The sequence below is a fragment of the Pseudorca crassidens genome, chromosome 8, assembly GCF_039906515.1.
Source record: "Pseudorca crassidens isolate mPseCra1 chromosome 8, mPseCra1.hap1, whole genome shotgun sequence".
Taxonomy (NCBI): Eukaryota; Metazoa; Chordata; class Mammalia; order Artiodactyla; family Delphinidae; genus Pseudorca; species Pseudorca crassidens.
In genome coordinates, this window is record NC_090303.1 from 11,643,623 (window position 1) to 11,659,415 (window position 15,793).

The following is a 15,793-nucleotide window of genomic DNA, read 5'->3' on the forward strand; positions in this document are numbered from 1 at the left end:
TTTATATTTTAAAAATGTTTTCTATATTTAAAAAATATGTACTATTCAATACATGCAAAAGAATCTATGTGTCACATATGTAAGTTACGGGTTTTTGTGAACTGATCACCCAGTGTAAGAACACATGAGAACCAACACTATTGAAGAATGGCAAAATATGCCACTTTGGCATAAGGATTATTGTGGGCTAAAGGCAATTGAAAAAAGGTGCAAGAAGGGTGCTCTGACTACCCCGCCCCTGCCCTGCCCCTGCCCCATTCTTCCTGAAAGCAGCAGATAAAACTGGCAAGTGTAAGGTGCTCTGCCTACCATACCAGGAGGAAGCACTCTTATCACTAGAGCCGGGAGTTGAGACTAAGTATTCTGTGCAAACAAACCTTGTAAAAATAACTCCTGTCTGTCTCTGGTCTTTTCCACAGTTGCCTCTCCTTGTTCACCTAATATATAAGCACTTAGGTTTTGCCAGTTCTTTGGGTCTTCATTTTCTTGTGGACGCTTACATGTACATGAAAAAATAAAATGTGTATGCTTTTCTCCTTTTAATCTGTCTGAAGTCAATTTAATTCTCAGGCCCAGCTGGAGACCCTAATAGGGTAGAGGTCAAGTTTTACAAAACTCCACTACCATTCTACCCTCTAACCTCCCCATCAGAAATACTACTATCTTCAATTTTGTTTATCATTTCTTTGCCTTTTTAAAACGTTTTAAAAATCACAAATTTATGTATCCCTAAGCAATATATAGTATAGTTTTGCTTATTTTTGAGGTTTTACAAAAAAGTTATCATGTGTTCTTGTTTTTTTTTTTGTTTCTACATGTTGTCGCCTTTAATGGTAGGTCATTCATTTTTATTATTGTCTAATATTCCTTTCTGCTAATACATCATCATATGTTTGTTTATTTGCCTTTCTGTGAGCATCCGAATTGTTTCCAGATTTTTGCTATTTTGAGCAGTGCTGCTATTATTGGGTTTTAGGATACGTGAATGCTGAATTTTACATGATATCCAAAATTGTGATTCAAAGTGGTTGTACCAGTTTACATTCCATCAGCAGTATATGAGTGTTGCCAATTATCTCCATCCTTGCTAACACTTTCCATTTTCCTGCTTCTTAATTTTTGCCATTCTGATGGATATACAGTGCTAGTCTATGGTCTTAGTTTACATTTCCCTGGAAACTAATGAGACTAAGTACTTTTTCATGTTTACTGCCATAAGTCTTCTGTAAAATGTCTGTTTATATTTCTTGCTCATTTTTTCTTTTGGGTTGTTTGTTCTTTTTTTTATTGGTTTGTAGGATTTACTTATATGTTCTGGATACTTTTCTTGGGTGGTTAGGGTTTAAGAGTTATTTTCTCCGCGTTTAAACTTGTGTAAGTTTTGTTTGAATGTCTGTTTTCAGTTCCTTTGGGTACACATCTAGGAGTGTAGTTGCTGGGTCATATGGTAACTCTATGTTTAACATTTGGAGAAACTACCAAACTATTTTCCACAGCAGCTTCACCTTTTTATATTTCCACTAGCAGTTTATAAGAGTTTCAGTTTCTCTACACCCTTACCAACATTTGTCATTATCTGTCTTGTTTTTTTTGAAGTGTATTTGACATACAGCATTCTGTAAACTTAAGGTGTACAACATACTGATTTGATACATTTATATATTAATAATATGAGTGCCATTGTAGCAATGTTTAACACCTTTGTCATATCACATAATTATCATTTCTTTAAGTTGTTGGATAATTAAGAGCTACTCTCTTAGCAAGTTTGATCAATATTGTCTATATTTACTATACTGTGCATTAGATATCTAGGGCTTATTTGCTACTGTTGCAAGTTTGTGCCCTTAGGCAAGGTAGTCTGTCCTATTCTGTAACCCCCAATCCCCTGGTAACCACCAGTTTACTCTCTGTTGCTTAGAGTTTGGCTTTTTTAGATTCCACATATAAGTGATGTCATACAGTATTTGTCTAATTTGTCTTTTTCTGTCTGGTTTATCTCACTTAGCATAGTGTCCTCAAGGTCGGTCTGTATTGTCACAAATGGCAGGGTGTCCTTTCTCGTGGCTGAATAATATTCCATTGTATGTTTATGGTATATATACATACGTACATACATACCGTATCTTCTTTATCCATTCATCTGTTGACAGCATTTAGGTTGTTTTCCTATCTTGGCTATATTGAATAATACTTCAATAAACATGGGAGTGCATATATCTCGTCAGTAACCTGTTTTCATTTCTTTGGGTATATGCCCAGAAGTGGAGTTGCTGGATCTTATGGTAATTCTATTTTTAATTTTTTGAGGAAATTCCATATTGTTTTCTGCAGCAGCTAAACCAATTTACATTCTCACCAACAGTGTACAAGGGTTCCCTTTTCTTCACATCCTCACCAACACTTGTTATCTCTTGTCTTCTTGATGATAGCAGTTTAACAGGTGTGAGATGATATCTCATTGTGGTTTTGATTTGCATTTCTCCGATTATTAGTAATGTTGAGCATCTTTTTATGTACCTGTTGGCCATTTGCATGTCTTCTTTGGAAAAATGTTTGGTTCCCCTGCCCATTTTTTTTTTTTTTTTTTTTTTTTTGCGGTACGCGGGCCTCTCACTGCTGTGGCCTCTCCCGTTGCAGAGCACAGGCTGCAGACACGCAGGCTCAGCAGCCATGGCTCACGGGCCCAGCTGCTCCGCGGCACGTGGGATCCTCCCAGACCGGGGCATGAACCCGTGTCCCCTGCATCGGCAGGTGGACTCTCAACCACTGCACCAACAGGGAAGCCCTGAAGATCTTCTTTTAACATTTTTGGTAAGGCAGGTCTAGTGATAATGAATTCCCTCCTTTTTTTTTTTTTGTCTGGGAATCTTTTTCTCTCTCCTTCATTGCTTAAGGAGCACTTTGCTAGATAATGGATTCTTGGTTGGCATTGTTTTCTTTCAGCACTTTGAATATATCATCCTACTCTCTCCCAGCCTGCTAGAAGCCCACTGATAGTGTGAGGAGGGTTCCCTTGTAAGTTACAAGCTTCTTTTCTCTTGCTGCTCTTGAGGTTCTCTGTCTCTTAAGTTTGAAAGTTATAATGTATCCTGGAGAAGTTATCTTTGGATTGAATTGTTCACAGAGATCTATGAGCTTCAAGAACTTAGATATCTGTCCAAATCTCTCCCCATTTTGGGCAGTTCTCCACCACTATTTCTTTAAACAAGCTTTCTGCCCTTTCTCTGTTTCTTCTTCTGGGACTCCCATAATGCATTGTTTATTTCTTCTAATGGTGTCCCATAAGTTCTGTAGGCTTTCTTCATTCCTTTTCATTCTTTTTTCTTTTTGTTTCTCTGATTGGATAATTTCAAATGACCTGTCTTTGAGTTCATTGATTGTTTTTTCTGTTTGATCTAGTCTGCTGTTGAAGCTCTCTATTGAATTCTTCAGTTCAGTGATTGTATTCTTCAGCTCCAAAATTTGTTTGGTACTTTCTTATGTTTTCTATCTTTTTGTTATACTTCTCATTTTGTTCTTGTATTGTTTTCCTGATTTCATTAAATTGTTTATCTGTGTTCTCTTGTAGCTCTCTGACCACCTTTATAACAGATTTTTGAATTCTTTGTCAGGCAGTTCCTCTGTCTCCGTTTTGGAGGGAGGTCAGTTACTGGAAATTTACTGATTTTTTTGTGGTGTCAGTTTTCCTTGTTTCTTTCTGGTTGCTGTAGGCATCTGTGTATTTGAGGAAGCAGTCACTTCTAGACTTTATGGACTGACTTCACTAAGGAAAGACCTTCACCTGCAGGTGGCGGCCCACTGGACTGCGCTGTAAACCTGGGTCTAGTGGTGCAGGGTGCCAAGTGTACGGGTGTGTGGCACCTATAGGCCCTATGGGTGCATGGTATCTTGTCAGTTCAAGCAGCAGGAATCCACTACACCGACAACTGTGTGATCCTTGGTGAGAGCCAGAGGCGGTCCATAGTGTCTGCAAGGGCTCTTGAGGTCCTCAGCAGTGTCTGTAGGTCCAGCGGCTATGTACCAGGACAGGCAGTGGTGGTGGCCAGAGTTGGTGCCACATGCCTGGCTGCGAGGGCTGCTGCAGGTGCCTGTGTGGGCAGGATTGGCTGCAGATACATGTGCAGTGGCAAGGTCAGAGGTTCAGTAGCAGGGTCAGGGGCCGACTCTAGGAGACCTGGCTGTTAGAGCTGACTTGTGAGTCTGTAGGAGCTAGCCATGGGGCATGCATGGTTTTGGAGCCAGTATCTGGAATCAAGGCTGGTGAGCATAGAGGTGTGGCTGCTGGGACTGTCTTGGGCACACGTGAGGTGCAGGCCAGTGACAGGAGTTGGGGCTTGCTCTGGGTGCCTGAGCAGCTCTGGGGACCTGGGCTGTCACCATACACTCGTGTGGCTTCAGGGGCTTGCTGCAGGCATGTGCATGGCGTTGGAGGCCTGTGATGGGAGTTGGCGCCAGTGGCCTGCAGGGGCTGGCTGCCAGCATGTGCAGCTGTGCAGACCAGTGACAAGAGTCAGAGTCTTATGTGGGCCTTAGTTGTTGGTGTGCACATGTGTGGCTGCAAGGGCCATAGGGGCAGGCACATCCGTGGGGGTCAGCTGCAGGGGTCTAGGCTGGTGTCTTGTTTGCACGCAGCTGCAGCAGCCTGAGTTGGCTGCCGGTGAGGATCCCGGGCTCAAGTGGGAAGTCGTGGGGAAGGAATGGGGAGGGACTCCAGCCCTGTTGTCAAAGTGAAAACCTGTGGGTGAAAATATCAGAGGTGAAATCTGCAGGGGGTCTACAGCAGGCTGTGCTGCCTTTTGGTTTCTTCAGCTGTGAAACCTACTGGGGTCCTCTATGGAGCAGTCTGCTGGGGTGTGCAGTGAGGTCCTCAGTGATGAAGGCTGCTAGCTCTGCAGTGTCCACCAGGCCTGTTGCTGGTGAAAGCTGCTGGGATCCTCTGCAGAGCAGGCCACTGGGAACTGTGTTACTCCTGCCACATGGCTGATATTGGTAGCCCCGGCCCTCCTTCCTGTTCCGAGCTCTCTCTCCATACGTGTCAGCTTTGCTTGTCTCTGGTGGGGGTGAAACTGTAGCAGGTCCTGTGTGCCATGCCCCGGAAGGCTGGGGAAGCTAGTCACTCACCTGCTTTCCTTTTCCTGGCAAGGAGAACTGTCTCGCATGGGGGAGTTCCCTCTTGGCACTGAGCAGTGCTGGCCTGGGGGATGGGCTGGTAAAGGCAAAGTCAAACTTTCTTCTTACCTTTTCTGTGCAGTTATCCTCAGGCTTTTTCACCCACTATGTTGCGGATGCTCCTTAAGTGGATTCCTGAGCTCTCCAGGAGCGATTTTCATTCACGGGTAGATGTCTGATCGTTATTTGTTGGGAGATGGAGGCTGGGGTCTCTTTACTCTGCCTTATTGGTGATGACATCCTGTGTTGTGTGTTTTTTACCTGCCCCCCCCCCACCTTTGGGGAGGAAAAATATTTTATGCACAGAGAATTATTCAGTGTGCAATGTTTGGGATCCAGACTTCTCTTGCCCAATATGGTGTTTCTAAGGTTTATTCTCACTTGTTCATTTTCATTGATGTACTGTGTGTCATTGTGTGAACATAACAACAGTTGTTTTGTTCTCCATTCCGTCATTGAGGATATTCTTATTTGGGGCCTATTATAAATAACATGGCTAGGAACATCTTCTGTGTGCTCTTTGTTGTATGTACGTATGTATGTTTTTCTATATATCTTGGAGTGGGATCTCTGGGTTATTGGGTATGTACGTGTACCCTTTAATAGATATTGTCAAACAGTAGTTCATGGTGCTTTTACTAACATACTCCAGCAGCAGTATATGAGAGTTCTCGTTTCTTTGTGGAGATGCATGTAAAGCTCTCACATGTTTAGTAATTATGTGGTCGCTATTTTTGTTTTTATGATGATGACTCCCAGGTACCTTACTTAGGCACCTGGATTGGTTCTATCCACCGCAGTAGGGAATGCAGGAAGGGGAGAGCTGGCACGGCAGAGGGGAAGGTAGGGGAAGGAGCTCACTTGGGGATATGTGTAAGTGTTTATTAGAGGTTTAGTTTAAGCACAGAAGGGATGCCTGGCCTAGATACAGAGATTTGGGGATCATCTTAGTAGACCCAAATTCAAGTCATTGAATAAGATCTTAGGTGAAGATTGGGATGGGGACGGAAGTTGGGGGTGGAAGTGGGGACATAATGTGTATTAGGTTGCTATGGCTGTCATGACAAAATACAACAGACCGGGTGGCTTAAACAACAGAAATTTATTTCCTCACAATTCTAGAGGTGTCATCAATTTTGGTTTCTTCTGAGACCTCTCTCCTTTGCTTCAAGATGGCCATCTTCTCCCTTTGTCTTCACGTGGTCCTTTCTCTGTTTGCCCACATGTCTCTGTGCAAATTTCCTCTTATAAGGACACCAGTCATAATTGGATTAGGGCCTACCCTAAAGACCTCACTGTAACTTAATTACCTCTTTAAAGACCTTATTTTCAAATACAGTTACATTCTGAGATGCTGGGTATTAGGGCTTCAACATACGAATTTTGTGGTGGGTGGAGGGGGAGGCAGGTCAGCCCGTAACATAGAATAAGGGAGAGTATAGGACAGGTAGAGGACTACAGATTGCAGTAAGGAACTTAAGAGGACTGGCCAGAGAGGTAAAAGGAAAATAGGTAGAGGGTTGAGTCAAATAAAGGGAGGGTTTCAGGGATGGTAGAGTCAACCACAAGCCTCCCAGATTCTAAATCTAGTCACTGATACCGAATTGTTTTACTTTTCTAAATTCTTTTTCTAAAATGGAGACTTTCAGTAGAAATGCTGAAGTAAATGTTTAATAGGGTTTGCCTTACTCATACTCACTTGAAAAATAGTTATGAATCAGAGCCTATTATATGAAGTTTTGGATGCCAGAACATACTGAATATCTTGTTGCTGTGTTTTCACATCTTTAAGAGAATGGCCTTGAAGCGTATTTTGTTCAAACAGATGAGACATCGTGAGATTTAGAAATCCTAGTTTACTATTTAAAGCTTATTCTACAAGACTCTTGTATCATTTCTGAATTCTAACTGCATTGTAGTTTAGAATGCTCAAAATATTTGTGAGGAGGTTTAAGGATAATGATAAATTCTGTGAAATCACTCTGCTACGTGCCGTGTCCTTCAGCCTTGTTATTGTGCTTCATATTGGACATCTGTTCACTTCTTTGCATCTCCACTGCTACCAGCTAGTCCAGCTGCCATCACCTTTGGTGTGGACTACCACAGAAGACTTTTAACTGGACTTCCTGCTTCCTTCTTGCCCTGTCTAGAGAAACCAAAAAAAAAAAAAAACCCAAAACAAAAAACCAAGCCAGAGCGTGTCATCCCCTGATTGAAATCTTCAGCAGTTTCTCATTATACCTGGAATTAAATTCAAACTCAGCACCATACCCTGTAAAGATCTGTGTGGTGAAGACCCTGCCTGCCCTCATTTACCACACTAGCCTGCTTTCTGCTGCTTGAACAGACCAAGCCGCTGGCTGCTTTCGGGCCTTAGCCTGGTTTACTTGCCCTTCCCTGGGTTTTCAGGTTACGCCTTCAGTCTCAACTCAGATCTTGGCAGAGAGGCCTTCCCTCACTCCGCAGCTAAAACTGCTCTTTCCCCCTTTCACTTTCTAGCTGCCACATGTATGTATGTATGTATGTAAGTAGGTGAGTAGGTTAGTTTTGCAAGCAACTGCAAAATCGTCCTCCAGAGTGGATGTACACTCCCACCGGCAGTGGTTGCTCCACATCCAGCATTTAGTGTTGTCAGTGTTTTGGATTTTAGCAGTTCTGATAGGTGCCTAATGGTATCTCATTGTTATTTTAATTTGTAATTTCCAAATAACATTTGACATTGAGTATCTTGTCATATGCTTATGTCATCTTTATGTCTTTGTTGAACTGTTCACACTTTTTGCCCATTTTTAATTAGGTGATTCATTTTCTTATTGTGTTCTTATTGAGTTTTATGAGTTCTTTGTATATTTCGGATAAAAGTCCTTTATCAGATACGTCTTTTGCAAATATTTTCTCCTAGTCTGTGGCTTGTCTTCTCAGTCTCTGAACACTATTTTTTCCAAAGTATTTATCACTAACTAAAACAGTCATATTGTCTGTCTCCTCCCACTACAGTGTAAAATCCATGAACAACTAACTGTCTTGTTCTCTTCTGTATTTCCAGTGCACAACACGGTGCCTGGTATTTTGGATGCAGTTGACAAATATTTGTTGACTGAATGGATAACAACTGTTAACGTTTCTAGTTTGTTTTAGTCATACTGAAAATGGCATTAAGCTGATTTAAGTTCTCCCATCTTATTTAAAACTCTGTCAAAATGTTACCATTTTAGGGCTTCCCTGGTGGTGCAGTGGTTGAGGGTCCGCCTGCCGATTCAGGGGACACGGGTTCGTGCACCAGTCCGGGAAGATCCCACATGCCACGGAGCGGCTGGGCCCATGAGCCATGGCTGCTGAGCCTGCGCGTCCGGAGCCTGTGCTCTGCGACGGGAGAGGCCACAGCAGTCAGAGGCCCGTGTACCGCAAAAAAAAAAAAAAAAAAAAAAATTTTAATCTTCAAAATTAAGGATAATAGCCACTTGTAGTAGTATGAGATGAATTTCCACAGTGGTTCAGATTAATTGGTTTAAGATACATAATTACTGATCTACACTTGCTTTACCCTCTCAAGAGTTGTACAGATTTATTCTCCAGGAAGTAGTCACAGGATTGGGTGGTGAGAACAGGAGAAACAAAGCCTTACAAAGCCTTATGGGATGAATGCTGCCTGTTAGACACTGGAAAATCTCACTGTGTTCAAATATGTATACATGCATACACACACACACACACACACACACACGCACGTTGAATCTTGCAAGGTTAAAAAAATTATGCAGATTCCCTGTTGTTGATTGCTTTTTGTTGACTGGATTTGTAAAAGATGGAAAATGATATGTTGGTCTCCTACTGTGGTTTCCAATTTTTAAAATATGTTTTCTTTAATTGTTTTTAGCTGTATATTTTAGTGTTATGTTGTTTGCCATTAATTTTTATAACTAGTATATTTTTGTCCCAATTAATGCTTTTTGCCTTGAATTCTACTCTTTGAATGTTTCCACTCTGCTTTGTTCTTGTATGAATATGCCAAGTCTTCCATTATTAAGACACTCATTGCTTTTTAAACTTTTGCTCTTAAAAGTGACATATATTTGAAGGAGTTGTTTTTTTAAAAAATCCTTTTAGAAAAGCTTTTTATTTATGTATTTATTTTTGGCTGCGTTGGGTATTTGTTGCTGCATGCGGGCCACCTCTAGTTGCAGTGAGCGGGGGCTACCCTTCGTTGCGGTGCGCAGGCTTCTCCTTGCAGTGGCTTCTCTTGTTGCGGAGCACAGGCTCTAGGTGCGTGGGCTTCAGTAGTTGTGGCGTGCAGGCTTTAGAGCGCAGGCTCAGTAGTTTTGGCACACGGGCTTAGTTGCTCCGCACCATGTGGGGTCTTCCTAGACCAGGGCTTGAAACCCTGTTCCCTGCATTGGCAGGCGGATTCTTAACCACTGGGCCACCAGGTGAGTCCCTAGAAAAGCTTTTAAAAGATGTTTTGGTTTTCTGTTGCTGCGTAACACACCATCTCAAAACTTAGTGGCTTTAAACTTAGAACCATTTTGTTAAGTCTCATGATGTATGGTTGCAACAGCTGGATGGTTCTTCTGTTCCATGGTCATTCTGCTGGTACTGTAGTCATGTGGTGGCTCACTTAGACTGGAATGTCCATGAAGGATGGCTGGGCTCAACTGGGATCTTGGAACCGTGGGGCATGTGTGTCTGTCTATCTACTATCTATGCTATCATTTAGTCTCAGTCCTCTCCCTTACCAAGTGGCCTCTTCACTTACTCTTTTTATGTGATCTCTATAGCAGGGCAGGGTAACCACACTTCTTAGATGACAGCTTGGAACTCCCAAGAGTGCTAGTGGAAGGCCAGGCCTCCTTCAAGCTGAGGCATGGAACTGCCACAGCATCAGTTTGACCTCATTCTGTTGGCTGAAATGAGTCCTAGTGCCAGCCCAGGTTCATGTGAGAGGGTGTAAACACCAGGAGGTGTGGTTCACTGAGGGACAAATTGGGAACCTACCTACCACAATATGAGAGTTTAAATCCTTCAGGTTTTTTTTTTTTTTTTTTTGGCGGTACGCGGGCCTCTGATGTGGCCTCTCCCCTTGCGGAGCACAGGCTCCGCACGCCCAGGCTCAGCGGCCATGGCTCACGGGCCCAGCCGCTCTGCGGCATGTGGGATCTTCCCGGACTGGGGCACGAACCCGTGTCCCCTGCATCGGCAGGCGGACTCTCAACTACTGCGCCACCAGGGAAGCCCTGGATTTATCTTTTGATGAAATGTAGTATATCTTAACTAATGTTTCAGGAAGGCTCTGTAGATTATAATACCTGAGTTCTTTCCAAATTCATAATGCCTTCCTCTGTCTTCACACAGTTTGATTGGTTATAGAGTTGTTTGGGGGTTTTTTTGGGGGGGGGGGTTGGGGAGGGGGCTTGAGGGATCTTAGTTCCCCGACCAGGGATCGAACCCTGGTCCTCGGCAGTGAAAGCACCAACTCCTAACCACTGGACCACCAGGGAATTCCCGGTTACAGTGTTTCTGGATCACATTCTGTGCTTCTCAGGAGTTTATTGTTACTATTCCATTGTCTTTGGGAATTCATTGTCCTTTATGGGTATACCTTTTTAGGGCACTGGATTCTTCTTTTTTTTTTAATTTTTTTTCATGTAAAGTTTTTGCCAGTGAGGGATGGCAAATGGATCTGGAACACGGTGTGTATGCAGTTTTGTCTTTTTTCAACTCTGTCAAGTTTTCTTCTAGTATAGTTTTGTTTTGTCTCTTCTTCCATTTAACAGCTATTACAGTGATCAGGTTTGGTAGATCTTAATTCTATAAAATTGGCATTTGTCATTTTCTCTATTTTTGCTCTTTCATTCCACATTATGGGAAAACGTCTTGAATGTAACTTCCTCATTATGAATTCAGCTTTTCTGCCATGTTAATTCTGCTCTTTTTCTCCAATGCTAATGGCAGGTCTGCTGTTGCATTTTCAGGTTTCCTTGAAATCTCCTTATCTGAGTTTTTCCCATTTCCTTCTTAGCATGATGTCTCTTTATTCCTGTTTTACTTGGTTCTTACAGGCAGTGTCTTTCAGTAACTAATTATGTGTCTAGATCAATGCTCTTTTCCATATTATTTTATTTCTTGGAGTGAATTGTTGCCACTGCCAGTCCTGTGTCTACTTACTGTGGGGTTGTACTGATAAGGATTGTAGTCTTGGAATGGATATAGAAAAAGAACTTCTGGATGGGGTAGGGAGAATGGCTGTCAGGACTCACCCACTCTGGGGCTGGCTGCCTGTTTCCTGATTGCTACAAACCCAGAAACTTTGGGCTAGGGGTGGAGAGAGGCGAAGGGCTGCTGCACCCTCTTCCCATGCACTTCCTGGCAACTGTGCTCTTTCCCTTCAGAGGCGGGGCTGCAGTTGACCACTGGAGTGTGTCTCTGTCTTCATTCACACTGTAATTAGTGGAAATTTCTCCCAGATTTGAGTAAATTGTTATTGTTCAAAGTAGGCTCTACTTTCTGTCTTTTATTGTGTGTGTCTTTGTAGGTGTTTTTTTTTGTTTGTTTTTTACAATTAACTGCCTTTATTTAAACTATATTTTTTAAATTTTATTTTATTTATTTTTTATACAGCAGGTTCTTATTAGTTATCTATTTTATACATATTTGTGTATATATGTCAATCCCAATCTCCCAATTCATCCCACCACCATCCCCTGCCCTCAACATTCTTAACTCAGCTTAACCAAGGGGGAAAGCTGACTCCTGCCAGGGTGCTTGCCTGGGATTATCCTGAATTCAGAATACAGATTATTCCTCTAGAAGCCTTTGGTTATTCTAAGACTCCAGAGCCCAAACTGGTAAGCGGGCACTAATGTTTCTATGCTTAAGTTTTTAAATGCTTACCTTCTTAGTCTTTTAATTTGGGGGAAGGGGCTTCAACAACAGAACTTTATTTTCTCACAGTTCTGGAGACTGGGAGTTGGAGACCAGGGTGTTGGCAGGTTGGTTTCTTCTGAGGCCTCTCTCCTTGGCTTGCAGGTGGTCTCGTTCTTCCCATGGTTTTCTCTGTGCACCTGCATCCCTGGCGTCTCTTCCTCTTCATATGAGGACACTAGTCATAATGGATTAGAGCTCTACCCTACTGGCCTCATTTTAACATAATCACCTTTTTTTTTTTTCATTGTTACTGAGGTATAATTGACAAATAAAATTGTAAGATATTTAAAGTATACAACTGTGGTGATTTGATATACATAACATAAACACTGTGAAAGGATTCCCTTTAATGAGTTAGTTAACAAATCCATCCCTTAACATTTATTTATTTATTTTTGGTGAGAACATTTATGTTCTTTTAGTTTTTAAAAAATCTTTTATCACATTTACTCGCATGCTGTTATACTTTTGGGTTTTGTTATTAGCCTTTTTTGTCTCCCTTATTTCAAATATAATACATTTCATTCTTTTAAAGTTTAGCCCTGTTTTATTTCTTTTGTGCTATTCCTACTTCTTAAATTCTGTTTTTTCCTCTATTGGTCTTTTTGGCTTTATTCCTTCCTTATTCTTTCACTCTAATTTTAATTCTTACTGCCTTAATTTTTTCATGTCTGTTTTCTTAAGCCTGATTCTCTCGCCTCCTCTGCCCTCCCTCCCCGTCATGGTTTCATTTTATAAAGGCTGGAAGGATGTGTAGTCCTTAAGGGCAGTGTCATTCAACAAATAGGGAAGACCTCTCTCTCCTTCTCCTTCTGAGTGGATTTTATGTCTCTTTGTTCTGTCTTGACCCCTGAAATTATGACTTGGGGATACAGTGGCACCTGTGAACTTTTGGAGTGGCTTTTGGACAGCACGTATCACTTGTATGAGAGGCTGATTGTTCTGAAATCTGTGGTCTGTAATGTGTATTTCGTCACTCAGGGGAAAGACCAGGGCCTCTGGTGTCAGACAGATGCATGTCATAGCTCTGGTGTGGAACAGCTTTGTGACCCTGAGCTGCTCCTAGGTGATTCTGATGTGCACAGAGGTTGAGACTGCACCACGGTACTGCTTCTACCCTTCCCAGGTCAGATCCTGCCTGTGGCTGGAACCCTCAGGGGAGCTTCTGTTCATCGCCCTAGTGATATTCTGTAGACCTCCTTCATCTGGTCGGGGACTTGAGGGGAGGCAGCCAGGAGGGCCCTCCTGCCCTGTGCCAGCTCCCACAACTGTCTAACAGATTGTCCTTTGGCTCTAGAAAGGGATTCAGTACTTTGAAAAAAGTTTGTAGACCATCGGCCTTTGGAGGCTGAAGTCACCCTTCGTATATCAGAGCAGAGCTACTTAGGACTGCTTTCTGGAGAGACCTTGCCTGTACTTTGTTCCATCTTCCTGTGGCTAACCAGTCCCTTAATTTTCAAAATGGGTCGCGACCCTATCCGCTTGGTTAACGGTAAAGCAAAAAAATTCTTTCCTTAATTGGCTATGTAATAGACTAATTGAATTTAAGTTTCTAGCAGATTTTCACATCAAGTTTAAATATTTCCAATTCTTATCAAAAGCTTAGTTTTAAGATGTCACATTCTTAGAGGTAGCCTAAAGTCTATCTCTAGTTTTACAGCACCTGTTAGAATTTTTTCTGTGAGATTAGGGCCTGCTGAACACTCTATTCAAAAGCTAGCTGACGGAGCAGGTAAGCTGAAGCTGGTTAAACAGGAGTAGAGACTGAGCCCCCTTTCTCGCCTCCCACCCCAGTCCCTTCACCCCGCTTTGGCAAATGGAGAGCAGGTCGATCACGACTACCTTACCTCTCCACGGAGTCAAGGTAGCCCAGCAGAGCTTCCTACTGAGTCCTCACTGCTTGGGACAGTTGTAAAATTCTGTTTATGTTTTTTTCGTGGACTGTGATTGTGGTTTTCATTATGAAATGTTATAAAAAAAATAGTCATTTGAAAGTTATGAACTTAAAGAGAAAAATCTGGGGATGCTGTTTGTAACGCCAGCCACTTGAGAGATTCCCATTCTGAACATGTGTGGGAGAGGTCTTTCTCAGGCTTGGTGTGTTATTAGCGGGGATGCTGTTTGTAACGCCAGCCACTTGAGAGATTCCCGTTCTGAACATGTGTGGGAGAGGTCTTTCTCAGGCTTGGTGTGTTATTAGCGGGGATGCTGTTTGTAACGCCAGCCACTTGAGAGGTTCCCGTTCTGAACATGCGTGGGAGAGAGCTTTCTCAGGCTTGGTGTGTTATTGGCAGGTGTGGTACTCCTCCGTGGATGCTCTGGGCCTTGTAGATGCTGAGGCTGCCTTTCTGCTGAGCAGATAGGAAGCTCAGTGTCAAATCCGTGGCCACCTTGAGGAAATGTCTAGTGCGTGACAGTGTGTAATTTGGGACACTAACTTTACCCCAGCTGTGTTTCTCTTCTTAAAATTATTTTCCATTTGTCTTCATTTCCTCATCCATTTATTTACTTCTCTTCTGACATGCATGTCCTTGTTAGCCCCATCATCCTTTTTGGACGAAGTTGGTGTACAAATTAGCAAATACATAAGAACGGTCCTAAATATTTTAAGAAACCACCCTCTTGATCCAGCCTTACTGCGCTGGTCTGAGTTGTCGCAGAAGTCACCTGGCTGCTCGCGCCGCACCCCTCTTCTCCCACTTGCAGCTCCTCACCTGCAGAGCAGACCCAGCAGCGCAGGGTAGGGGGCCTTTCAGTAACTGCCTCTATTTCTAGACCCAGCAGCGCAGGGTAGAGGGCCTTTCTGAGCAGTAACCGCCTCTATTTCTAGACCCATTTCCTGTGGCTCCCCTTCTGCTCCCCGTACTTCTGCAGCTCTCGTTTCTGCCCCTCTGTTCTCCCTCTGCTCGTCATTTCTGCAAATCTGAAGCCCTCTTCCTACCCCTTCACCTCCTTCTGCTGAGTCGGTTTCCTCTGTGAAACCTTTGCTGATCCCCTCCAGGCAGGGCCGACCACTTCCTGGGTGCTGCTTCCTCTCTTGGTGTACACGTGGGGGCACACTAACTGGGCTGCTCGCCCGTGGGCGCCTTTGTGCAAATTAGAACAAGGCACTTTATACAGCTTCCAAATGCTGGAAACCCATCTTAATGAGTGTGTGAGTCTAGGCCGCTTACCCTGTGAGTGGTGGGGTGTGTGTGTGTGTGTGTGTGTGTGTGTGTGTGTGTGTGTGTGTGTGTGTGTGTGTGTGTGTGTGTGTGTGTGTGTAGGGGTGTGTGTGTGTGTGTGTGTGTGTGTGTGTAGGGGTGGGTGTGCCTGACTGCGCGGTTGTGCTCCGTGGCCTTGTCTGTGTTGGAATTTGTGTGAATTGTCTGTATCCCCAGCACCATCTGTCTGACCCAGGGCAGGTCCTCAACAACCATTAGCTGATAAGCCAAAGGAAGAGCAAAGGTGTGAATACCTGCCACGCTTTTGTCTGGAAAAATAGCAGGGAAGGCACACCTGACAAGGCCTTTTGCACTGAACGTTATAGATATATTGTAATGCCAAGACATTTTTTTTTTTTTCTTCACATCTCAGTGTCTCTGAAATCACAGATATCTTAGTGTGTAATGGTGGGTGAGGGCACAGCCCTGGAGCTGGACTGCCTGCGTCTGAATCCCGGGTCTGCCACTTACACACTTATTTGTGTGAATCTGGGCGT

General features: G+C 43.2%; 1 protein-coding gene across 13 annotated transcripts in view; it reads left to right on the forward strand.

Annotated features, from left to right (window-relative positions):
- COA1 (cytochrome c oxidase assembly factor 1) overlaps nt 1-15,793 on the forward strand; it is a 98,320-nt gene that overhangs the window by 58,838 nt on the left and 23,689 nt on the right. The window lies entirely within an intron of this gene.